Consider the following 22,952-nt stretch of genomic DNA (forward strand, 5'->3'; position numbering starts at 1 on the left):
AAGCAACCTTACTTTGATATTATTTCTACTTAATGTCTGTTTTCCCCATCTTTCTCATTGCTAAACTTCTTGAAAGATAGTTCATATTCCTCTATTTCTATTGCACTTATGTTTTCCATTTTATATTTCAGTTAAGTATTTATCCTCCCAAGCAATGACAGGGAAGGAGAGTAAACAGATAAAGATAAGTTTAAGACAGGAAAGCAGGGAGTTACATCAGAAACTCCAGCCTTTCAGGAAAAGAGAAGGCAAAGTCATCTGCAAAACATCAATCAATCTATTAAATGTTGTTTAAATGCCTGTTCACACTATGCTAGTTCCTAGGGACAAAATAATACTTGTCCATACTGAGTTTCTGACTTGAGGGAATATGTCCTTAAAAAGGCATACTTCCATAGTTATGTAATTACTATAAAGCCTGGTATATGCTAAAAGGGTAGTCACAGAGTTTAAATGGATGGTTAAGAAAAGCTTTTCATAAGTGACATATAAAGTGGGATCTGATGAACAGAAAATTAGCCAGCTGAAAATAACAGCAAATGCCATGGAAAAGAGAAAGTGTGAAGAAAAAAAAAAAAAAGCATCAAACATTAGGTGAAATAAAGGTAATTCAGTGTGGCTAGAACTGAGACCAGGAGAAGAGAAACAAAAGAAGTCAGTCAACATATGAAGCTATCAGACACTGAAGATTCATAAAACATCAAAAAATTTATACCTTATCCCGAGAGCAATGGAGAGCAACTTAATAAGTAAAATGACGTGATCAGATCTCCAGAAGAGCACTGTGGTTATAAAGTGGAGTGGGGATTAAAACTGGGAAGATGGGGAGGAGAGGCTTCTACACTAAATCTTATAAGAGACCATAGTTATCTGCATTACTATGGAGGAAAAAGGATTAAAATTATATTAACTTTATTTAATAAGACTAATCAATGAGTCTTAATTAGATTTTGATAGGAGATGTAAAAAAGAAAACCAAGTCAAGTTTAACAGTCAGGATTCAGACTTGGGGAAATGTATAATTAAAAGTTACATTAAAAGAGAGAAAAATACATTTGGAAATTAAGAAATTAGTTTCCAGCTGCACTGGGGAATTTACAAGGGAAATAAATTCAATAAACTTTAATGTCTTCTTTGTGCTCAACTTGTCTTAGTGTAAGGGCACAAAAGAAAATGAGATAATGTCAAATATTTTTAATCTAGAAAGAGGAATAAGCAAAGTATCCTAAAAGACATAGTCTTTGACTAAAGACATAAAACATCTGTCTATACACAAAATAATACAAAAACTACTGAGAAAATAAAATAGGTTAACGTTCTTAAATATGTGAGATGAGGAGGACAGAAATTTGGAAAAGGTGGCATATATGAAAGACTTATGTCAAAGTGTTAGAATAAGAAGGTAATAATACCAATTCCCACCTCATATGTTTATGAGGATAGGTATTATAGCTAGTACAACCTATAAGAAATTATGAAGGACAATGTAAGAATTACCTGTTACCTCATCACCTAAAAAGAACCATTTTTAATATTGTGGGGTAGTACCTTCTAGTCTTTCAAATGGCTGTGCCTGTGCATAATATAACAGAACTTTACATTCTACTTTTTAAAAACTTCATACACTTCATTTTGTATGAAGTTACTGGCTTCCATCATAGCTCAGTAAAGAATCCGCCTGCAATGCAGGAGACCCCGGTTCGATTCCTGGGTCGGGAAGATCCGCTGGAGAAGGGAAAGGCTACCCACTCCAGTATTCTTGGGCTTCCCTCGTGGCTCAGCTGGTAAAGAATCCGCCTGCAATGTGGGAGACCTGGGTTCGATCTCTGGGTTGGGAAGATCCCCTGGAAAAGGGAAAGGCTACCCACTCCAGTATTCTGGCCTGGAGAATTCCATGGACTATATATATAGTCCATGGGGTCGCAAGGAGTCAGCCAGGACTGAGTGACTTTCACTTTCACTAGTTACTGTATCACTTGGGCCAATTTACTTAATCTCTGTAAATTTCTTTCTCATCTATAATAAGGGGACAACAAAACCTAAGGTTTCAGGATTATTGTGAGAATCAAACAGTTTAGTATATATTTCATTAGCTGAACTTTGCCTAGCACATGGTAACTAATAAACACTACATAAGTATTATTTTTATTTTAAATGTCTGAATAGTAATATTTTGAAGGACTAGTGATAGAAGACTAAGGACAATCAAGCCATAACATCTGTAGTTTCATAAACAATACTGAATTACCATAACTTTTCTATTATTTTTCTTAAAATACATTACCACATTTCTTAAACTACAGGCAAACAGGTTTTGCATTTTTATTTAGCAAATGCATGCCAAATAAATGTCTTTGTACAGCTAAGAAACCTATTAAAAATAAATGTAAATTGGTTTTAGAATACTATTGCATAGAAGAATCTTAAAGCACAGAAAGTAATGGAAAAATGTCTGTAAGAGAAGAATAAACACCATGAAATTATAAAATTCCAGAACAAGAATTCAAAAACTAGCTGGTTCACTATCATTCCTTCAGTCAGTATTTCATCTTTCAACAAATACTATTTTAAGCTCTTTAAAATCATTTTTAGTTCTATAACTGTCTTTTAAATAAGTTACACTATATCATAACTACCAAAAAAATTATTCTTACAATCTAACCTAAATCATTCCTGATAATATTTGGATCCTTTCTTTCTTATTTTGTTCTGATGAAAATGGTGAACAGTTGCTCGCATATGGCTTTATAACGTTTTAAATTAGTAATAAAGTTAGAAGTGAAGGAAAAGCTGTCAAAGAAGCACAGAACAGTGAAATAAATTTCCCAAAGGGAAATGCCCCTCACAAATAAGTACAAATAAGTACTTTCTGAACAAGCATCCAACAATGACACAAAGCCAAAAAAACCCAAAAAACAAAAACTCAATTCAAACTGCACAAACAAAAACTCAGTTCAAACTGCACACCTACAGAAGCCAGAAGACTTGATGATCAGGTTAAAACAAAACAAAACAAAAAAACTTTTACAGACAACTTCCAAGAGGACAAAATAAAAATTAAGCAATAAGAAAAATGACTACGAAAGAGGAATTCAGTAGCTCCAGAGGGGCTGACAGTGTCCTTATGTGGGGCTGACAGTGTCCTTATATACCTGTGAGTCAAGATTCTCTTATTTGCTATGTGCCAAGTATTACACTGCCAGGAACAAAAATTCTTTTGAAAGTATTAATTTTTATAGAATATATGGCAACAAAGAGTGCTTTTCACTTTGTTCTTGCACACTAACAAGTCCCGACATAAGGACAAGAAGCCAGGCACTAGCAAGTGGGTTGGCACCTGTTCCAAATTCTCTGCTGGGTCACACACCAGTTTCTTGACAATTCAAGTATTTAAGATACATTTAATTTGATAAGAAATCATAAATATACCAAATAACTAGGGATACTACATAATGCAGAAAGATAAGCTTAGAAAACCAACTTCCAAGATTAAAAAAAAAAAAAAAGTTCCAGATGCTTCTTTAATGAAGACAAATCAAATTTAGGAAGCAGTGTTTAAAAAGTATTCTTACATCAAAGTAAAAATAAGTGAAAGCCATTAGCTTTATATGGTGAAAAGACAATATACTTTTCTTCCTGCTTTAAAAGTAATTCTAAAATAAAATGAAAAGACAACTGACAACTGTCAGAACGGGAGAAAATATCTGCAAACGAAGCAACTGATAAGGGATTAATCTCCAAAATACACAATTCATGCAGTTCAGTATTAAAAAAAAACAAAGACCCAATCCAAAAATGGGTGGAAGACCGAAATAGACATTTCACCAAAGAAGACAGATGGCCAACAAACACATGAAAAGAGGTTCAACATCACTAATTATTATAGAAATGCAAATCAAAACTACAATGAGATATCACTTCACACTAGTCAAAATGGCCATCATCAAAAAATCTACAAAGGATAAATGCTGGAGAGGATGTGAAGAAAAGATAACCATCTTACACTGTTGGTGGAAGTGTAAATTGGTACAACCACTATGGAAAACAGCAAAAAACTAAAAATATTCATAGAGCTACCATCTGACCCAGCAATCCCATTCCTAGACATATATTTGGAGAAAACTGTTCATTTGAAAGGATGTATGCACCCTGATGTTCATTGCAGCATTATTACAATGAACAGGACATGGAAGGAACCTAAATGACCACTGAAAGAAGGACGGATAGAAAAGATGTGGTACATATGTACAATGAAATATTACTCAGCCATAAAAAGGAAAGAAATAGTGCCATTTGCAGAGATGTAGATGGACCTAGAGGCTGATGTACAGAATGAAGTAAGTCAGAAAGAGAAAAACAAATACTGTATAATATCGTTCATATATGGAATCTAGAAAAATGGTACAGATGAACCTATTTACAAGCAAAAATAGAGTCACAGATGTAGAAAACAAACCTATGGTTTTCAAAGGAAGAAGGGGGCTGGTGCAAACTGGGAGTCTGGGATTGACATATATACATTACTGTGTATGAGAACCTATTGTATATCACAGGGAACTCTACTCAATGATCTCTGGTGACCTAAATGGGAAGAAAATCTAAAAAAGACTGGATATATGTATAACTGATTTGCTTTGCTGTAGAGCAAAAACTAACCAACATTGTGGAGGCTTCCCTTGTGGCTCATCTGGTAAAGAATCCACGTGTAATGCAGGAGACCTGGGTTTGATCCCTGAGTTGGAAAGATCCCCTGGAGAAGAGAAAGGCTACCCACTCCAGTATTCTGGCCTAGAGAATTCCATGGACTGTATGGTCCATGGGGTCACAAAGAGTCGGACAGGACTGAGTAAAGCAACTATACCCCAATAAAAAAATTCAAATAAATAAACAAATAAATGAATGTTCTTTTGAGGTTTCTTGAAAGACAAGTCTAAGTTCCAGTTCCACTAGAGTACCATAAACCATATACAGCCTCTCTCTGTCTCCCAACCCCACTGATTAAAAATACGAATTTCAGACAAAATACAAGACCCAACTACATGAAGGACTCTGAAAAGTAAAAGGCGAGTGGAGCATAAGGCAAATAAAAATATGGAGAAAGGCCTTGCACAGGGTGGTGGAAAGGGCTGAGCATGCAGTGTTTTTTTCCTTCTCTTTTCTCTCTTAACTCAGCTTTTCCCCTTTTCCTGTTTCCATTTTGCATAAGGTTGCTAGGTTGAAATACCTAACAGTTTCACAGGAAAGAACTGCTAAAAAATAGTAGATGAGAAAGAATATAAGGAACTGTACACCAGAACTTTGCTAATAATTGCAAACTGCTACTAATCTGAGTGATTTTGTTGTTGAGTAAATCACATTTGAGAATCTCATTGAAACATAAAAGTTATGGGAGCCAGATGGCTCTCTAATTCTAATTAATAAAGGAAAACATTAAGGTAAAGAAGAAAGGAAATATGCCAGTAAATAAAAAGATATTCCAAAAACCATGGCAATAAGGATCAACTTTAAGGCAAATACTGTAACCAAATTTCAAACTATAGATTTCTTGATCAGTTAAGTGCTTATATTAAAACTTGAGTTCAATTTCTAAAACACCATTTACATTACAATCACACTTTAATGGGTCTACTATGAGCTGTGCTCAGAGAGCTGGCTATACTGAAGTCAAACTTACAAAATAATATGTAAATAAGTCCCCCTTAGATCAAAAAACTTTATGCCCTAGTTCAACTTAAAAATGGTTAACCATTTCCAAAATGAGCTTTTAAAAAACAACTTACTTTTGTCTAATAAACAATGAAAAGTCTCACCAAAAAAAAAAAATGGAAACTTAACAAGAAAAAAAAAACCAATTGCAGCAATATTCTTTTTTAAAAAAATGAAACTCACATCATGAAAATGACAAAGTTTCACTTAGAAAATTCTTCATGTCTCATTAAAATATTTTACATTTTTCCTAATTCACCAAATTCCTTGAATAATTTAACTGCATTCAGCAAAAAAATTCTTTGATTATTTAAGGAAACTTATTAACCTCTGTCATTCTTACTATGGCATAGCACAATAGGGAAAAGATAAAAGAATATGGATAAAATACATGAAACATACAGGAACAGTAGGAAAAGACTGGGACTTCTACTGATTGGGCCCCTAGCCCCGGGACCAAAGAAGCACATGTACACAAGTTTCTCAAGTGAATTTTAAATCAGCCACATGTAATATATGACCAAATGCCCCCAAACTAAAAGAAATCATATAACAGGCCCAGAAAAGTTTCAAATAGCAAAGATTTTTTTTAAAGTTTTGTTGAGATTATTATTCTTTGGGCATCTGTGATATGAGTGAATAATAACCAAACAGAAGGGTTCTTTTGTTATGTATGTATCTATCACTAGGACCTTCCTAACACAGTGTCTGTACAGTATAGATGCTCAATGTTTGGTATGGGAATAAATAAATGAGCAGATGTACATTTCATTTGTGCTATATTTTTTTAAAAAAGTGGCAGAGGAGTAGAAATAACAGGGAAATAGACGGTAGGAGGTGAGATGGGAAAAATAGGAGAGATTTAGGGAGTTAGGAAATAACCAACACATGTGGTCAGAAGTAGTCAAAAATGTTGCCAACATGTAAAAGTGTTGGGCCATACATATGTTTTGCAAGACATTTTCTAGCCCAGATCTGTCCAAATTTATGATCTTTTGGGTCATAAATTCAGACCATTTCTTCTGATCTCTTTTGATGGTTGCCTGATAATAAAAATGTTTGCATACATGTAGAGAAAAATCTTCTCCTGCCAAGACTGGCTAAAGGGATGCTCCAGTTCAGTTCAGTTCAGATGCTCAGTTGTGTCCAACCCTTTGTGACCCCATGAACCGCAGCACACCAGGCCTCCCTGTCCATCACAAACTTCCGGAGTTTACCATGTCCATTGAGTCGGTGATGCCATCTAACCATCTCATCCTCTGTCAGCCCCTTCTCCTCCTGTCCTCAATCTTTCCTACCATCAGAGTCTTTTAAAATGAGTCAGCTCTTTGCATCAGGTTGTCAAAGTACTGGAGTTTCAGCTTCAACATCAGTCCTTCCAATGAACACTCAGGACTGATCTCCTTTAGGATGGATTGGTTGGATCTCCTTGCAGTCCAAGGGACTCTCAAGAGTCTTCTCCAACACCACAGTTCAAAGGCATCAATTCTTCGGCACTCAGCTTTCTTTAGAGTCCAACTCTCACATCCATACATGACTACTGGAAAAACCGTAGCCTTGACTAGACCGACCTTTGTTAGCAAAGTAATGTCTCTGCTTTTCAATGTGCTATCTAGGTTGGTCATAACTTTCCTTCCAAGGAGTAAGCGTCTTTTAATTTCATGGTTGCAATCACCATTTGCAGTGATTTTGGAGCCCCCCAAAATAAAGTCTGACACTGTTTCTACTGTTTACCCATCTATTTCCCATGAAGTGATAGGACCAGATGCCATGATCTTAGTTTTCTGAATGTGGAGCTTTAAGCCAACTTTTTCACTCTCCTCTTTCACTTTCATCAAGAGGCTCTTTAGCTCTTCTTCACTTTCTGCCATAAGGGTGGTGTCATCTGCATATCTGAGGTTATTGATATTTCTCCTGGCAATCTTGGTTCCAGCTTGTGCTTCATCCAATCCAGCATTTCTCATGATATACTCTGCATGTAAGTTAAATAAGCAGGGTGACAATATACAGCCTTGATGTACTCCTTTTTCTATTTGGAACCAGTCTGTTGTTCCATGTCCAGTTCTAACTGTTGCTTCCTGACCTGCATACAAGTTTCTCAAGAGGCAGGTCAGGTGGTCTGGTATTTCCATCTCTTTCAGAATTTTCAACAGTTATTGTAATCCACACAAAGGCTTTGGCATAGTCAATAAAGCAGAAGTAGATGTTTTTCTGGAACTCTCTTGCTTCTTCCATGATCCAGCGAATGCTGGCAATTTGATCTCTGGTTCCTCTGCCTTTTCTAAAACCAGCTTGAACATCTGGAAGATCACAGTTCACATACTACTGAAGCCTGGCTCAGAGAAAATTGAACATTACTTTACTAGCATGTGAGATGTGTGCAATAGTTTGAGCATTTTTTGGCATTGCTTTTCTTTAGGACTGGAATGAAAACTGACCTTTTCCAGTCCTGTGGCCACTGCTGAGTTTTCCAAATTTGCTGGCATATTGAGTGAAGTACTTTCATAGCATCGTCTTTTAGAATTTGAAATAGTTCAACCGGAATTTCATCACCTCCACTAGCTTTGTTCATAGTGATGCTTCCTAAGGCCCATTTGACTTCACATTCCAGAATGTCTGGCTCTAGGTGAGTGATCACACCATCGTGATTACCTAGGTAGTTTTTCTGCGTATTCTTGCCACCTCTTCTTAATATCTTCTGCTTCTGTTAGGTCCATACCATTTCTGTCCTTTATTGAGCCCATCTTTGCCTGAAATATTCCCTTGGTATCTCTAATTTTCTTGAAGAGATCGCTAGTCTTTCCCATTCTATTGTTTTTCTCTATTTCTTTGCACTGATCACTGAGGAAGGCTCCAAGTTTTGTTAAATAGAAGCCAGAGGGAAGAGGCCCTTCTCTGTCAGAAAGCTGAGCAAACTCTTGTCAGCAAATTTCCCAAGCCATCCTGACTTTGTCCTGAGACACAGACCAGAAAGGAAGTTCCTACATGGCAGAGAATAACCAATGCTGGCCAGACAGCCAAGATATTAGGGAAACAGGATTACTGCCAATATTTTCGTTTGAGGAGAATAGATGTAAGGAGAAAACCCCTAAAAAGAGTGAAAGAGATACTAGGGAACAATCCTTACAGCACAGTCTTAATAGGCAATATTTAGAAAAAGAATAAAAGATTTTACCTTCATACTCAAAGCTGGTCCCTGGCTGCTAAATGTGCTACATGTAATAGCCAGGGATATGAATATTAGTGGGACAGGATCAACTTGAGAATGAAGCTGAAAGATGCCACAAGAAAATCCTGGAGAAAGAAGCTGCCTAGAGAAATTAAGACATTTATCCTAGGTATATACTGAATTCACTGAGACAGATCAAACAAGTATCAGAGAACTGACCATGTGTAAGTGGAAGACTGTTGCGCAATAATTAACCATCCTACAGTAAAAGTTGTCTAATGGTGCTATCTTTTGTAACTTCTGGTAGGGATGGGGGTCTCCTGTACTGCAGGTGTCAACAAGAAAGTCAGACTCCTACAGATATCCTAGCTGAGGTTTTAATATCAAATATTCATTTATTTACTCATTCATACAGATACATTCATCTTAGTGCAAAAGGCTGTTAGGTTTTGAGTGCTTAGCCAGGCTCTAGGAATACCGGTACAGTATACAGAGTGAGATACAAAAAATGAACAGGATTGATGTGGCCCATGACTGTGGAGCTTACAGGCGAAAGGAGCAGCAGACATTATAAGAAAGTGAAAGTCACTCAGTCATATCTGATTCTTTGGGACTGTAGTCCCCCAGGCTCCTTTGTCCATGGAATTCTCCAGGCAAGAATATTGGAGTGGGTAGCCATTCCCTTCCCCAGGGCATCTTCCCAAACCTGAGATTAAACCTGGTCTCCTGTATGCATGCATATTCTCTACCATCTGAGCCACCAGGGTGGAGCTTACAGGCTTAAAGGAGAAGTAGATTAAACAAATAAGTATTTAATTAATAAATATTCATACTGACTCATTTGAAAAGACCTTGATGCTGGGAAAGATTGAAGGTGGAAGAAGGGGATGACAGAGGATGAGATGACTGGATGGCATCACCGACTCAATGGACATGAGTTTGAGTAAACTCTGCAAGTTGGTGATGGAGAGGGAGGCCTGGCATGCTGCAGTCCATGGGGTCACAAAGAGTCAGACACAACTGAGCTACAAAGGCAAAGTCGCTCAGTCGTGTCCGACTCTTTGCGACCCCATGGACTGTAGCCCACCAGGCTCCTCCGTCCATGGGATTCTCTAGGCAAGAATACTGGAGTGGGTTACCATTTCCTTCTCCAGGGGATCTTCCCAACCCAGGGATCGAACCCGGGTCTACCGCATTGGAGGCAGACGCTTTAACCTCTGAGCCACCAGGGAAGCCCACTGAACTGAAGTATTTAATTTAAAAACTATACAAAAAATTGTATGGGATGCCACAAAGAGCATATAATAGGACTGGAGGGTCCAGGAATGTCAAGTATGGCTTTCTAGAAGAGCTGACCTTTAAACAAGCAGGAAAGATGAGTAGGAATCAAGCAACTGAAGAGAATGAATGACACTGAACCATCTATAGGCCCTAATACTGGCTTTTAGTCATCTTGAAGAAGGAAAAGAAACATTTGAGCATAATGCCAGAGTCATACTGAGATTACTTGACTGGTTATCATACCAGACTCAATTTAGTAAAACAGATCCATTTTCGTCCCTCATTTATGACTTGACCAGTTACTGTCATACTTTCTGGTTTCCTTTCCATGCTGTCTCTGGAAAAACCTGAGTTTGTGCAAATTAGAGACAACATTAGAGATTGCGAACTATTGGGAAGAAGATTGTTGTATACTAGTAAGAAGAGTCACTGAGAATAAATTCTTTATGTAGACAGCCCATCAGCCTAAATTCTGGGCAAGTACTCATGAGGGGCTACAGGATTTTTATATTAGATAACTAATATACTTTTGTTAATTTGTGATGAATATGGCACTTCACTTCTGTCGTCTTCCTCCCAAAACCCTAACCATAATGAAAAAAACAGTCAAACTCAAGGTGAGGGGCATTCTACAAAAGACCTAAGCAGTATACCTCAAAACTGTCAAGAAAAGAACAGAAACACTGTTATAGCCCAGAGAAGCCAAAAAAGACACAATAACTAAATGCAATGAGGTAACTTAGATGGGATCCTGAAACAGACAAAGGATAGTACAAGAAACTAATGAAATACAAACAAAGTAGAGGCTTACTCAGAAAATCCGGGTGTTCAATCCATGCCCATTTTAAAGAAAGGCCAGTCTACTAGGTGATACTCTCTGAGCTTTTTAAATATGTGCCTCTAAGAGTGTTTTTTATGCCTGAAACCTGTGATATGCTCTACCAGTTTGACTAGGCTAAGTTTACCCTGACAATATGATTTATGGACACTTGTTTTTGTTCTGGGAAGGGCTAGAATCTAAGTAGTGAAAGTCAGACATGCAGGTGCTGTATACCTACATGATGACCTGCAATAAAACCCTGGATTCTAAGGTTCATTTGAGCCTCCCTGGTCAATTACACTCCATGCATATTGTTACACACTGTTTCTGGGAGAAGTAAGTATACTCCCAGTGGACACCATTGGGAAAGTACACCTAGAAGCCTGTGTCTGGTTGATCCTGGAATTCATCTCAAGTGACTTTTACCCTTGAGCATTTTGATCTGTATCTTTTCACTGTAATAAATCATCACCATGATTATAATGGGGCTTCCCAGGTGGCGCTACTGGTAAAGAACATATTTGCCATTGCAGGAGACGTTAAGAGATGGGTTCTATCCCTTGGATGGAAAGATCCCCTGGAGGAGGACATGGCAACCCACTTCAGTATTCTTTCTTAGAGAATCCTATGGACAGAGGAGTCCAGTGGGCTACAGTCCACAGGGTAGCAAAGGATTGGACATGACTGAAGCAACTTAGCAAGACACAGCAAGAATATAATAGCTTCTGAGTTCAGTGAATCCTTCCAGTGAATCATCATGCCTGGGGTAGTCTTGAGGACCCCCACAAAGACAGATAGATGATAAAATTACAAACAACTTGAAATTCCCTAAAACTCACATCCCTGGTGGCTCAGACGGTAAAGCATCTGCCTGCAATGCGGGAGACCAGGGTGTGATTCCTGGGTCGGGACGATCCCCTGGAGAAGGAAATGGCAATCCACTCCAGCACTCTTGCCTGGAAAATCCCATGGACGGAGGAGCCTGATAGGCTACAGTCCATGGGGTCGCAAAGAGTCGGACACGACTGAGCGACTTCACTTTCACATTCCTACCTACTCCCCTACTGCCCATCTACAGGCCTGAACACTAGGGAAACTATCTCAGGCAATTAAATTCATCTTTAAATTTATCTCAGGTTTATACTGGAGTTCTCAGACATCCGCTAATTTTCAGTTACATTTTCTCAATTTTCTACCTTTTTCATCTTTGGCATCATATTCCATTCCACCTCAAAGCTTTGATCTTTCTATTGAGTCAAAACCAGAAGGACGTTCACTCTTACTACATAAAAAAAGGGGAAAAAACTTACATAAAAAACTGCAAAGAAGACATGAGATTCCTTTCTAAAGAGGACATGAGATTCTGAAGTAGTGATTCTATGCCCCACCCTGATTAGATATAAACCATTAAACACAGGACTTTTGAAAACTGCCAAATCAGGGCTCTTTGTTTCCAGCCAAGGAGGAAGAGATAAGCTTCAGCTTTCTGTCTGAAAAAGAAAAAAGCTTCAAAAGCTGACAAACACTTAAGACACTGGCCACCAGGCAATGAAGGAAGATGATTCTTGAGAGAAGGGAAACAATGAAGTGAACCCTATGATCGTGCCCAACTAATTGCCTTGAGAAAGCCCACAGATTGCAGCAGTACAGAGGAAACCTAGGCAGAGTCCACAGTCTCCCTGAGATGAAATGATGAAACCAGGAGTATGAGGAAGCCAAAGAAGTAAGTATAGCAGGGTACTAGAGACAAAAGAGGTAGATAAAGAGAAAATGTCTGAAATCTAAAGGTCTCCATAAATATTCAGTTATTAATACATGCTGGGAGAAAAAACAATGAAGCCAGGGAAAAACACAAAAACGAGAACAGAAGGAAGTCTGATTACTTCCAAGAACCAGAGTGGACCCTCATAATTTACAGAGCATCAGGTAGGCTATTGATAAGGATCTGAGCTCACTAGTAGGCAAAAATCAACCCCAGACAAAACACTGCCTGGTCTCACCTAAGATAATTTAAAGGCAAACCCCAAAAGGATGAAACTGCTTCCAAATAACCATCACACCCCAGAATAAACCTCAAGAATGTTCACGAATATAAAAAATACTCAGCTTGCAACAAAAGTCAAAATTTCTGGAAACTAACCAAAATGTATCATGCATGCAAAGAAGCAGGGAAATCTATAATCTATAATAAGGAGAAACATCAACAAATTGAAGCTGATTCAGAAATAACATAGATAGAATTAGTAGACAAGGACATTATAACATTAAGTCTATTGCATATGTTCAAATGAAGAAAACATTGAAAACATTAAGTAGAGGAAAAAAAAATATAAAAAAGGATAAAAATCAAATTTCTAGAGAAGAAAACTACAGTGTTCATAGTTTTAAAAATGAATTGGATGGAATTAATAGCTGATTAGACACTTCAATGGGGAAAAAGGTTAGTGAACTGACTGGCACAGAAATAGAGACTCTCTAAAACAAAGCAAAGGGTAAAAGAAAACAGAATATAAAAACCAAACACAGCATCACTGACTTTTGGGAGAATCTCAAGCAGACAAATGTACATGTGTATTTTTATTTCCCTGTGAAGGAGGAAAGAAACAGACTAAATCCTTAAAGAAATAATGGCCAAAATTTTTTCAAATTTGATTAAAACTACAGAGTCGGACACGACTGAAGCGACTTAGCAGCAGCAGCAGCAACAGATATCACATACACAAGAAGATCAAAGAATCAGCAATAAAAAAAACATGAAGAAAACTAACAAGGCACAAGATAATCAAATTGCTTAAAATCAGAGTTAAAAAGAAAATCTTAAAAAGCAACCAGAGGAAAAAAGACTATGCACAGAAAAAGAAAACAGAAACAGAAGATTTATTTTCAAAGATAATGTGAAAAAGAAGAGAGTAGAGCAAAGCACTAAAGAACTAGGGGTATGTGGGGTAGAGGAAGGGTATCAATGTCAATCTAAGTTCTTTATCCAATAAAAATATCTTTCTAAAACAAAAACAAAATAATGACTTTTTTGGGACGGCAAAAAAAAAAAATTGAGAATGCAAAAACTGAAAGAATTCTTGACCAGCACACCTACATTACAGTAAATATTAAAGTAAGCTCTACAGGAAGAAAGAAAATGCTACCAGATAGAAACCTGAATCTACACAAAAGACTAGAGAGAGTTGAAGTGGTAACTACATTGTGTAAACACAGAGATTTTTTATTACTACTATTTCAATCTCTTCAAAAGGATATTCTGTTTAGAGCAAAAATGATGACAATGTAATATAGGTTTACACCATGAAAAGCAAAACGAAGTGAAAGTCGCTTAGTCATGTCCGAATCTTTGTGACCCCATGGACTATAGAGTCGATGGAATTCTCTAGGCCAAAATACTGGAGTGGGTACCCTTTCCCTTCTCCAGGGAATCTTCAAAACCGAGGGATCAAACACAGGTCTCCCCGATTGCAGGCAGATTCTTTACCAGCTGAGCACAAGGAAATGCTATGGACCTAACAGAAGAAGAGATTAAGAAGAGGTGGCAAGAATACACACAAGAACAATACCAAAAAGATCTTCATGACCCAGATAATCACAATGGTGTGATCATTCACCTAGAGCCAAACATCCTGGAATGCAAAGTCAAGTGGGCCTTAGGAAGCATCACTACAAACAAAGCTAGTGGAGGTGATGGAATTCCAGTTGAGCTATTTCAAATCCTAAACGATGATGCTGTGAAAGTGCTGCACTCAATATGCCAGCAAATTTGGAAAACTCAGCAGTAGCTACAAGACCGGAAAAGGTCAATTTTCATTCCAATACCAAAGAAAGGTAATGCCAAAGAATGCTCAAACCACCGCACAATTGCACTCATCTCACACACTAGCAAAGTAATGCTCAAAATTCTCCAAGCCAGGCTTCAACAGTATATGAACCGTGAACTTCCAGATGTTCAAGCTGGTTTTAGAAAAGGCAGAGGAACCAGAGATCAAATTGCCAACATCTTCTGGATCATCAAAAACGCATGAGAGTTCCAGAAAAACATCTACTTCTGCTTTATTGACTACGCCAAAGCCTTTGACTGTGTGCATCACAATAAACTGTGGAAAATTCTGAAAGAGATGGGAATACCAGACCACCTGACCTGCCTCTAGAGAAAACTGTACGCAGCTCAAGAAGCAACAGTTAGAACTGGACATGGAACAACAGACTGGTTCCAAATTGGGAAAGGAGTACATTAAGACTGTATATTGTCACCCTGCTTATTTAACTTATATGCAGAGTACATCATGAGAAATGCTGGACTGGATGAAGCACAAGCTGGAACCAAGACTGCCAGGAGATATATCAATAACCTCAGATATGCAGATGACACCACCCTTATGGCAGAAAGTAAAGAACTAAAGAGCCTCTTGATGAAAGTGAAAGAGGAGAGTGAAAAAGTTGGCTTAAAACTCAACATTCAGAAAACGAAGATCATGGCATCTGGTCCTATTACTGCATGGCAAATAGATGGGGAAACAGTGAGAGACTTTATTTTTGGGGGCTCCAAAATCACTGCAGATGGTGACTGCCACAATGAAATTAAATGACGCTCGCTTCTTAGAAGAAAAGCTATGACCAACCTAGACAGCATATTAAAAAGCAGAGACATTACTTTGCCAACAAAAGTCCATCCAGTCAAAGCCATGGTTTTTCCAGTAGTCATATATGGATGTTGGACTATAAAGAAAGCTGAGTGCTGAAGAATTGACGCTTTTGAACTGTGGTTTTGGAGAAGACTCTTGAGAGTCCCTTGAAGAGAAGGAGATCCAACCAGTCAATCCTAAAGGAAATCAGTCCTGAATATTCACTGGAAGGACTGATGCTGAAGCTGAAACTCCAATCCTTTGGCCACCTAATGTGAAGAACTCACTTAAAAAGACCCTGATGCTGGGAAAGAGTGAAGTCGGGAGGAGAAGAGGACGACAGAGGATGAGATGGTTGGATGGCATCACTGACTCAACGGACATGAGTTTAAGTAAACTCCAGGAGTTGGTGATGGACAGGGGTAGGCCTGGCATGCTGCAGTCCATGAGGTTGCAAAGAGTCAGACTTGGCTGAGCGACTGAACTGAACTCAAAGTAAAATATATGACAACAGCACAAAGGCCAGGAGGGGAGCAACACAAGTAGACTGTTTAAAGATTCTTGCATGTGATACATTTTCACTTAAAAGTAGACCATATTAAGTTAAAGATGTTTCAAGGGAAATAAAAAAAATTTTAAACTAATGGAAATGAAAGTACAACACATCAAATATGAGGGATGCAGCTAAAACAATGCCTAATGATCATTTACAGCACTGAACACTGACTAGAAGAGACAGAAATTCATTAACCACAGCTCCCACCTTAAACTAAAGGAAGAAGAGCAAATTAAGCCTAATGCAGATGGAAAAGAAAATAATGAGTACAGAAATAAATGAAATCAAAACCAGAAAAATAAAATAAAAAGCTGGTAACTGGGAAAAAAATTCAATAAAATCGCTAGACCCCCAGGCAGACTGATTGTGATAAAAAGAGAAGACATAAATTACCAGTATCAGAAATGAAAGACAAAATATCACTACTGATCCCACAGACAGTTAAGAGATAATAAGGAAGACTATAAACAACTATATGCCCCTAAATCAGAAAATTAAGGCAAAATCAACCAATTTTTTAAAAGACACAAACTATCAAAACTCACTCAAGATAAAAAACAGATAACCTGAATAATCTTAGGCTTACTGAAAAATTAAATAAAACCTAATCCTTCCAAATAAAGAAAATAATAGGACCAAATGGTTTCAATAGAGACCATTCAAGGGAGAAACAATACTAATTCTACATAATTTCTTCCAACAAATAAGTGAGTAGAGAACATTTCCAACTCACTATAATACCAGCATTATCCTAATACCAAAACCAGGCAAAAACATTATAAGAAAATTACACACCAATATCTCCCATGAAGATATATGCAAAAGTTCTCAACAAAATGTTAGCAAATAGAATCCAGTAATATATAAAAAGGATACTATATCACAGCAGAGTGGAATTCATCCAGGAATATAGGAACAATTCAATGTGAAAAAAAACCTCAATGTAATCTGTTGTATTGACAGACTAAGAAAAACCATATGAGCTTTTCCATAGAAGCAGAGAAAGCATTCAAGAGTATTCAACATCCATTCATGATTTAACAAAAAGAAAAAACCTCTCAGCAAACTAGAAATAGAAAGGAACTTAGTAAAGGACATCTTTAAAAGAAAACAAACAAACAAACAAACAAGTCCAACATCATACTTAATAGTGAGGGAGGAAACAGAGTCTCTCTCTAATGGGTACAGAGCTTCTGTGCAGGAAGAGGGAGAGTTCTAAAGACTAATGGTGGTGATGGATGCACAGCAATGGGAATATGCCTAATGCCACAAATTATACACTTTAGACTGGTGAAAACGGTAAAATTCATGTTTTGCACATTTTACCATAGTTTAAAAAAAACCACAACAAATCTTTTTCCACATAGGGTTATAACTCCAAGCTACAGTTAGAGTTTCTATAGTCCCATGGGTTACATGTCGGAGAAGGCAATGGTACCCCACTCCAGTACTCTTGCCTGGAATATCCCATGGACGGAGGAGCCTGGTAGGCTGCAGTCCATGGGGTCCCTAAGAGTCAGACACAACTGAGTGACTTCACTTTCACTTTTCACTTTAATGCACTGGAGAAGGAAATGGCAACCCACTGCAGTGTTCTTGCCTGGAGAATTCCAGGGACGGGGGAGCCTGGTGGGCTGCCGTCTATGGGGTCACACCGAGTTGGACACGACTGAAGTGACTTAGCAGCAGCAGCATGGTTACATGTAAAGGAGCAGAGTTAAACATACTCAGGAGGGAAAAAAAAATTAACCAAAGACCTAAATGTGCATGCTAAAAGTATAAACTCTCAAAATAGAATATATGGTAAATCCTCCTGACCTTCAATTTGGCAATACTTTCTCAAACGTGGTATCAAAACTACACACAACAAAAGAAAAAAGAGAGAGATGGATTTTCTCAAAATTAAAAACTTTTATGCTGCAAAGAACATTATCAAGAAGAGGTATCTCACTGAATGGGAGAAAATATTTGCAAATCACATATATCTGACGTGTGAGTGCTCACTTGTGTCTGACTCTCTGAGACCCTATGAACTGTAGCCCACCAGGCTCCTTTATCCACGGAGTTTTTCAGTCAAGAAGACAGAAATGGGTTGCCATTTCTTCTCGATCTTCTGGACCAGGGATCAAACTTGTATCACCTGCATTGGCAGGTGGATTCTTTACCACTGTGCCACCTGATAGCAGATATCTAATAAAGGGCTTGTATCTAGTATATATACAACTCAATTGTATATATTAATAAAATCAATATCAATTGATCAATATCAAAATCAATAAAATCAACTGCATATATTAAAAAAATCAATAATAAAAACATTTTAAAAAGGGCAAAAAACCTGAGTAGACATTTTGCTAAAGAAAACACATACAAATGGTCAATATACAAATGAAAAGCTTTGCAACATCACTAGCCACAAAGAAAATATGAATCAAAACTACAATGAGATACCATTTCACACCCACTAGGATAGCTACACTCAAAAAGATACAAATGTAGGAACATACACTGCTGTTGAGGATGTAAAATGGTGCAACCACTTCAGAAAACTGCTTGGCAGCTCTTCAAAAGGTTAAACAAGTGGTTACCAAGGACCTAGCAACAACACTACTTGATATATACCCCAAAGAACTGAAACCAAGATCCAGCAATCCCACTGCTGGGCATACACCCCAAGGAAACCAGAATTGAAAGAGACGAATGTACCCCAATGTTCACTGCAGCACTATTTACAATAGCTAGAACAGGGAAGCAACCTAGATGTCCATCAGTAGATGAATGCATAAGGAAGTTGTGATATATATAAACAATGGAATATTACTCAGCTATGAAAAGGAACACGTTTGAGTGAGTTCTTTTTTTTTTTTTTTTTTTTGAAGAACTCAGGTTTATTATGCCAGCAGGCACAGAGGCGTTAACACTCCAAGCTCTGAGCCCCGAACAAAGGGGTTACAGAGTCTTTATACATGGACAGGCATGATTAAGTGGGTTTGTGGGTTTGCAGGGGCTGGGACAGTTGCAAAGAACTGCAGCAGGATAAGCTCCAGTTCCTACTATTGAGAGTTCCCACTTTCTGAGACCTATGTGAACTAGACTTTGCAAGGAGCAAGCTGAGTTACAGAGGCAGGAGAAGGAGGTAAAATTTTAACTTTTCCTCTTCATCGCCCCCTCCACCCCTTGATGCTTCTATCACTCATTGTGAACAGTGAAAGTGAAGTCGCTCAGTCGTGTCTGACTCTTAGGGACCCCATGGACTGCAGCCTACCAGGCTCCTCCGTCCATTGGATTTTCCAGGCAAGAGTACTGGAGTGGGGTGCCATGGCCTTCTCCCTTGAGTGAGTTCTAATGAGGTGATGAACCTGAAGCCTATTATACAGTGAAGTAAGTCAAACAGAGAAATATAAATACTGTATATTAACACATACATATGGAATTTATAAAGATGGTACCAACGATCTTACATGCAGGGCAGCAAAAAAGACACAGATGTTTAAGAACAGACTTTTGGACTCAGCGGGAGAAGGTGAGGGTGGGGTGATTTGAGAGAATAGCATTGAAACAAACATGTACGCTACAATATGCAAAACAGATGACCAGTGAGAGCTCAATTCATGAAGCAAGGCACCCAAAGCCAGTGCTCTGGGACAACCCAGAGGGATAGGGTGGAGAGAGAGGTGGGTGGGGGATTTAGGATGGGGAGGACACATATATACATGTTGATGTATGGCAAAAACAATCATATTATAAACTAATCATCCACCAATTAAATTAAGTAAAAAAAAAAAAGGAAACAGGTATTCAAACAAAAATTTGTTCATGAATGTTTGAATGTAATTAGCAGCTTTATTCATGAGAGCCAAAATGTAAACAGAATCCTAATGTCTATCAACTAAGGAATGGATAATCAAATGTGTTATATTCATGCAATAGAATGTTATTTGGCAGTAAGAAGGAATGAAGCAGTGATATATGACACAACACGGATGAACCTTGAAAATTTTATGTTAAATGAAAGAAGTCAGCCACAAAGAACCACATATTTTATGATCTAATTTACATGAAATGTCTAGAAACAGCAAATCTAGAGACATAAAATTGGTAAGTGCTTGCCTAAGGCTGAGGGAATGGACAGGTTGGGAGATGATGGGAAAAGTGTACAGTTTCCTTCTGGGATGATGAAAATGTTCTAAAATTAATGTAATTATGGCTGTACAACTCTTTGCATATACTAGACCCTTTTTTTGAGGTTAATTTGTTTTTATTTGCCAAAATAAATAACTACAGTGGCCTGCAAACTTTTCAGATCTAAAATATACATTTTACACCACAATCAAACAAACACATACACATATATAATACCTATACATATATTAAAGTAAAATGAAAGTTCTGCCAAAAATGTCTACAGTGAGTGTAATTTGGGTGGGGGATACTTTTTTTTTTTTAAGCAATTTTAGGTTTACAACAAAATTGACAAGGTACAGAAATTCCCCATATACCCCCTCCCTCACAGGCATAACCATTATCAAAAATGGTACTTTTTTTTTTTTCTTTCTTTTTAAACCAAGGATAAACAGCATTGACACTTCATAATCACCAAGGTCCTCCGTTCAGAGTTCACTTTTATGAGGAGAACAGCATTGCACATTCTATGTATTTAGACAAAAGCATAATGACATATGGGCTTCCTAGGTTGTGCTAGTGGTAAAGGACCCAGCTGCCAAGGCAGGAGACTGAAGAGACATGGGTTTGATCCCTGGGTCAGGAAGATCCCCTGGAGAAGACCATGACAACCCACTCCAGTATTCTACCTGAAGAATTCATGGACAGAGGAGCCTGGTGGGCTATAGTCCATGGGGTCGCAAAGAGTCGGACAACTGAAGCAATTTAGCACACACACATAATGACATGTATCCACCGTTATAAAGCCATTCAAAGTATTTTCACTGCTCATAAAAACTTCTGTACCGTGTATATTCATCTCTCCACAAACTCCTGACAACCACTGATCTTTTTATTGTCTCCACAGTTTTGCCTTTTCCAGAATGGCATATAGTTGGAATCTCTTTTTCTTTATTTCTCCTTGAAAAGAGAGGTTCAAAGACTTTATAAGATTAATCATGGCCCACCCACGTGTGGACTGGACAAACTCTAGGTAGCAAGCTTCCCCACTAAATACTGTACTTTTTCTTCCAAAGTTGAGCCCTGTCTCACTGGTCCTGCCCCAAAGCCACATGGAGGTGCAGGGGAACATGTGTTGGGTACTTGTTCATGGAAAGGCCACACATTTTGTGTCTCCTGTCACAATGAACCCAGATTCCTGTTGGGTGTGTTGTAAACAGTGAGCCATTTCTTCAGGCTCCCTGCTCTGAGCACACCACACTAACTGTACCCTTTAAATAAGCAAATGATTCATACATGAAGTATATCTCAATAAAGCTGTTACCAAATATATTTACATGTATTTTTATATAAAAAGGCAAAATAAATATTTCTGAAAAATAAGAAACACTATGAGCCAAAACGCTTCACAAAATATTCAGTTATTCAATAAAATTTAGTTGGTACTATTTGCCAAACAGAGCGGATATAAAGGTGAATAAGACAAAAGAACCACAGGCATATATGTGTAAGATTTGCATGTGTGTATTAGGAATCAAATTACAAGATCTTTAGTAACAGAGGTCAGAAATTTTTCAGGTAAAGGACAGTGTGCAAAAATACAAAATGGTTGAATAGAATAATGTAAGATGAAAGTGAAGAAGGCACAAGTCAGGTTACGAATAAGCTAAAGAGCTTAAGACTTCATTTTAGAGATTATCAATAAGTCGTTGTGCTAATGGCTTTTAAGACAGTTGGGAGCGATGAACTAAAAGGCCAAGATCAGATGAGTGTGTAATTGCTCCATATCTGTATAGGGTGAAGTGAAAAAGTGGTACCACAAAAGAACCACATTAACCCTACCAATGATTTGCTTTACAGTAAATGAAAAACTGTTTTTAGCAAACACTCACCAAGTATTTGGTCTTCCCTGGGGGCTCAGCTGGTAAAGAATCCACATGCAATAAGGGAGACCTGGGTTTGATCCCTGGATTGGGAAGATCCCCGGTTCAATTCCTGGGATGGGAAGATTCACTGGAGAAGGGATAGGCTACCCACTCCAGTATTCTTGGGCTTCCCTGGTGGCTCAGCTGGTAAAGAATCAGTTCACAATGCAGGAGACCTGGGTTTGATCCCTGGGTTGGGAAGATCCTCTGGAGAAGAGAAAGGCTACCCACTCCAATATTCTGGCCTGGAGAATTTCAGGGACTATATATATATCATGGAGAAGGCAATGGCAACCCACTCCAGTACACTTGCCTGGAAAATCCCATGGAAGGAGGAGCCTGGTAGGCTGCAGTCCATGGGGTCGCTAAGAGTCAGGCACGACTGAGAGACTTCACTTTCACTTTTGACTTTCATGCATTGGAGAAGGAAATGGCAACCCACTCCAGCGTTCTTGCCTGGAGAATCCCAGTGACGGGGGAGCCTGGTGGGCTGCAGTCTATGGGGTTGCACAGAGTCAGACACGACTGAAGCGACTTAGCAGCAGCAGAAGTATATATATACATATAGTCCATGGGGTTGCAAAGTCTGACATGACTGAGTGACTTTCACTTCACTTCACCTGGAGGAGGCATGGCAACCCACTCCAGAATTATTGCCTGGAGAATTGCTATAGACAGAGGAGCCTGGTGGGCTACAGTTTATGGGGTTGCAAAGAGTCGGCCACAACTGAGCGACTAAGCACAA

At 38.2% G+C, this 22,952-nt stretch overlaps 1 protein-coding gene and 1 non-coding gene across 24 annotated transcripts in view; both read right to left on the reverse strand.

Annotated features, from left to right (window-relative positions):
- AFG2A (AFG2 AAA ATPase homolog A) overlaps positions 1–22,952 on the reverse strand; it is a 335,445-nt gene that overhangs the window by 262,025 nt on the left and 50,468 nt on the right. The window lies entirely within an intron of this gene.
- On the reverse strand, positions 21,413–21,541 carry LOC129630443 (small nucleolar RNA SNORA11). Its single transcript, XR_008703709.1, has one exon. It is a non-coding gene; the product is annotated as a small nucleolar RNA SNORA11 (small nucleolar RNA).

This window comes from Bubalus kerabau, chromosome 16 (genome assembly GCF_029407905.1).
Source record: "Bubalus kerabau isolate K-KA32 ecotype Philippines breed swamp buffalo chromosome 16, PCC_UOA_SB_1v2, whole genome shotgun sequence".
NCBI classification, from domain to species: Eukaryota; Metazoa; Chordata; class Mammalia; order Artiodactyla; family Bovidae; genus Bubalus; species Bubalus kerabau.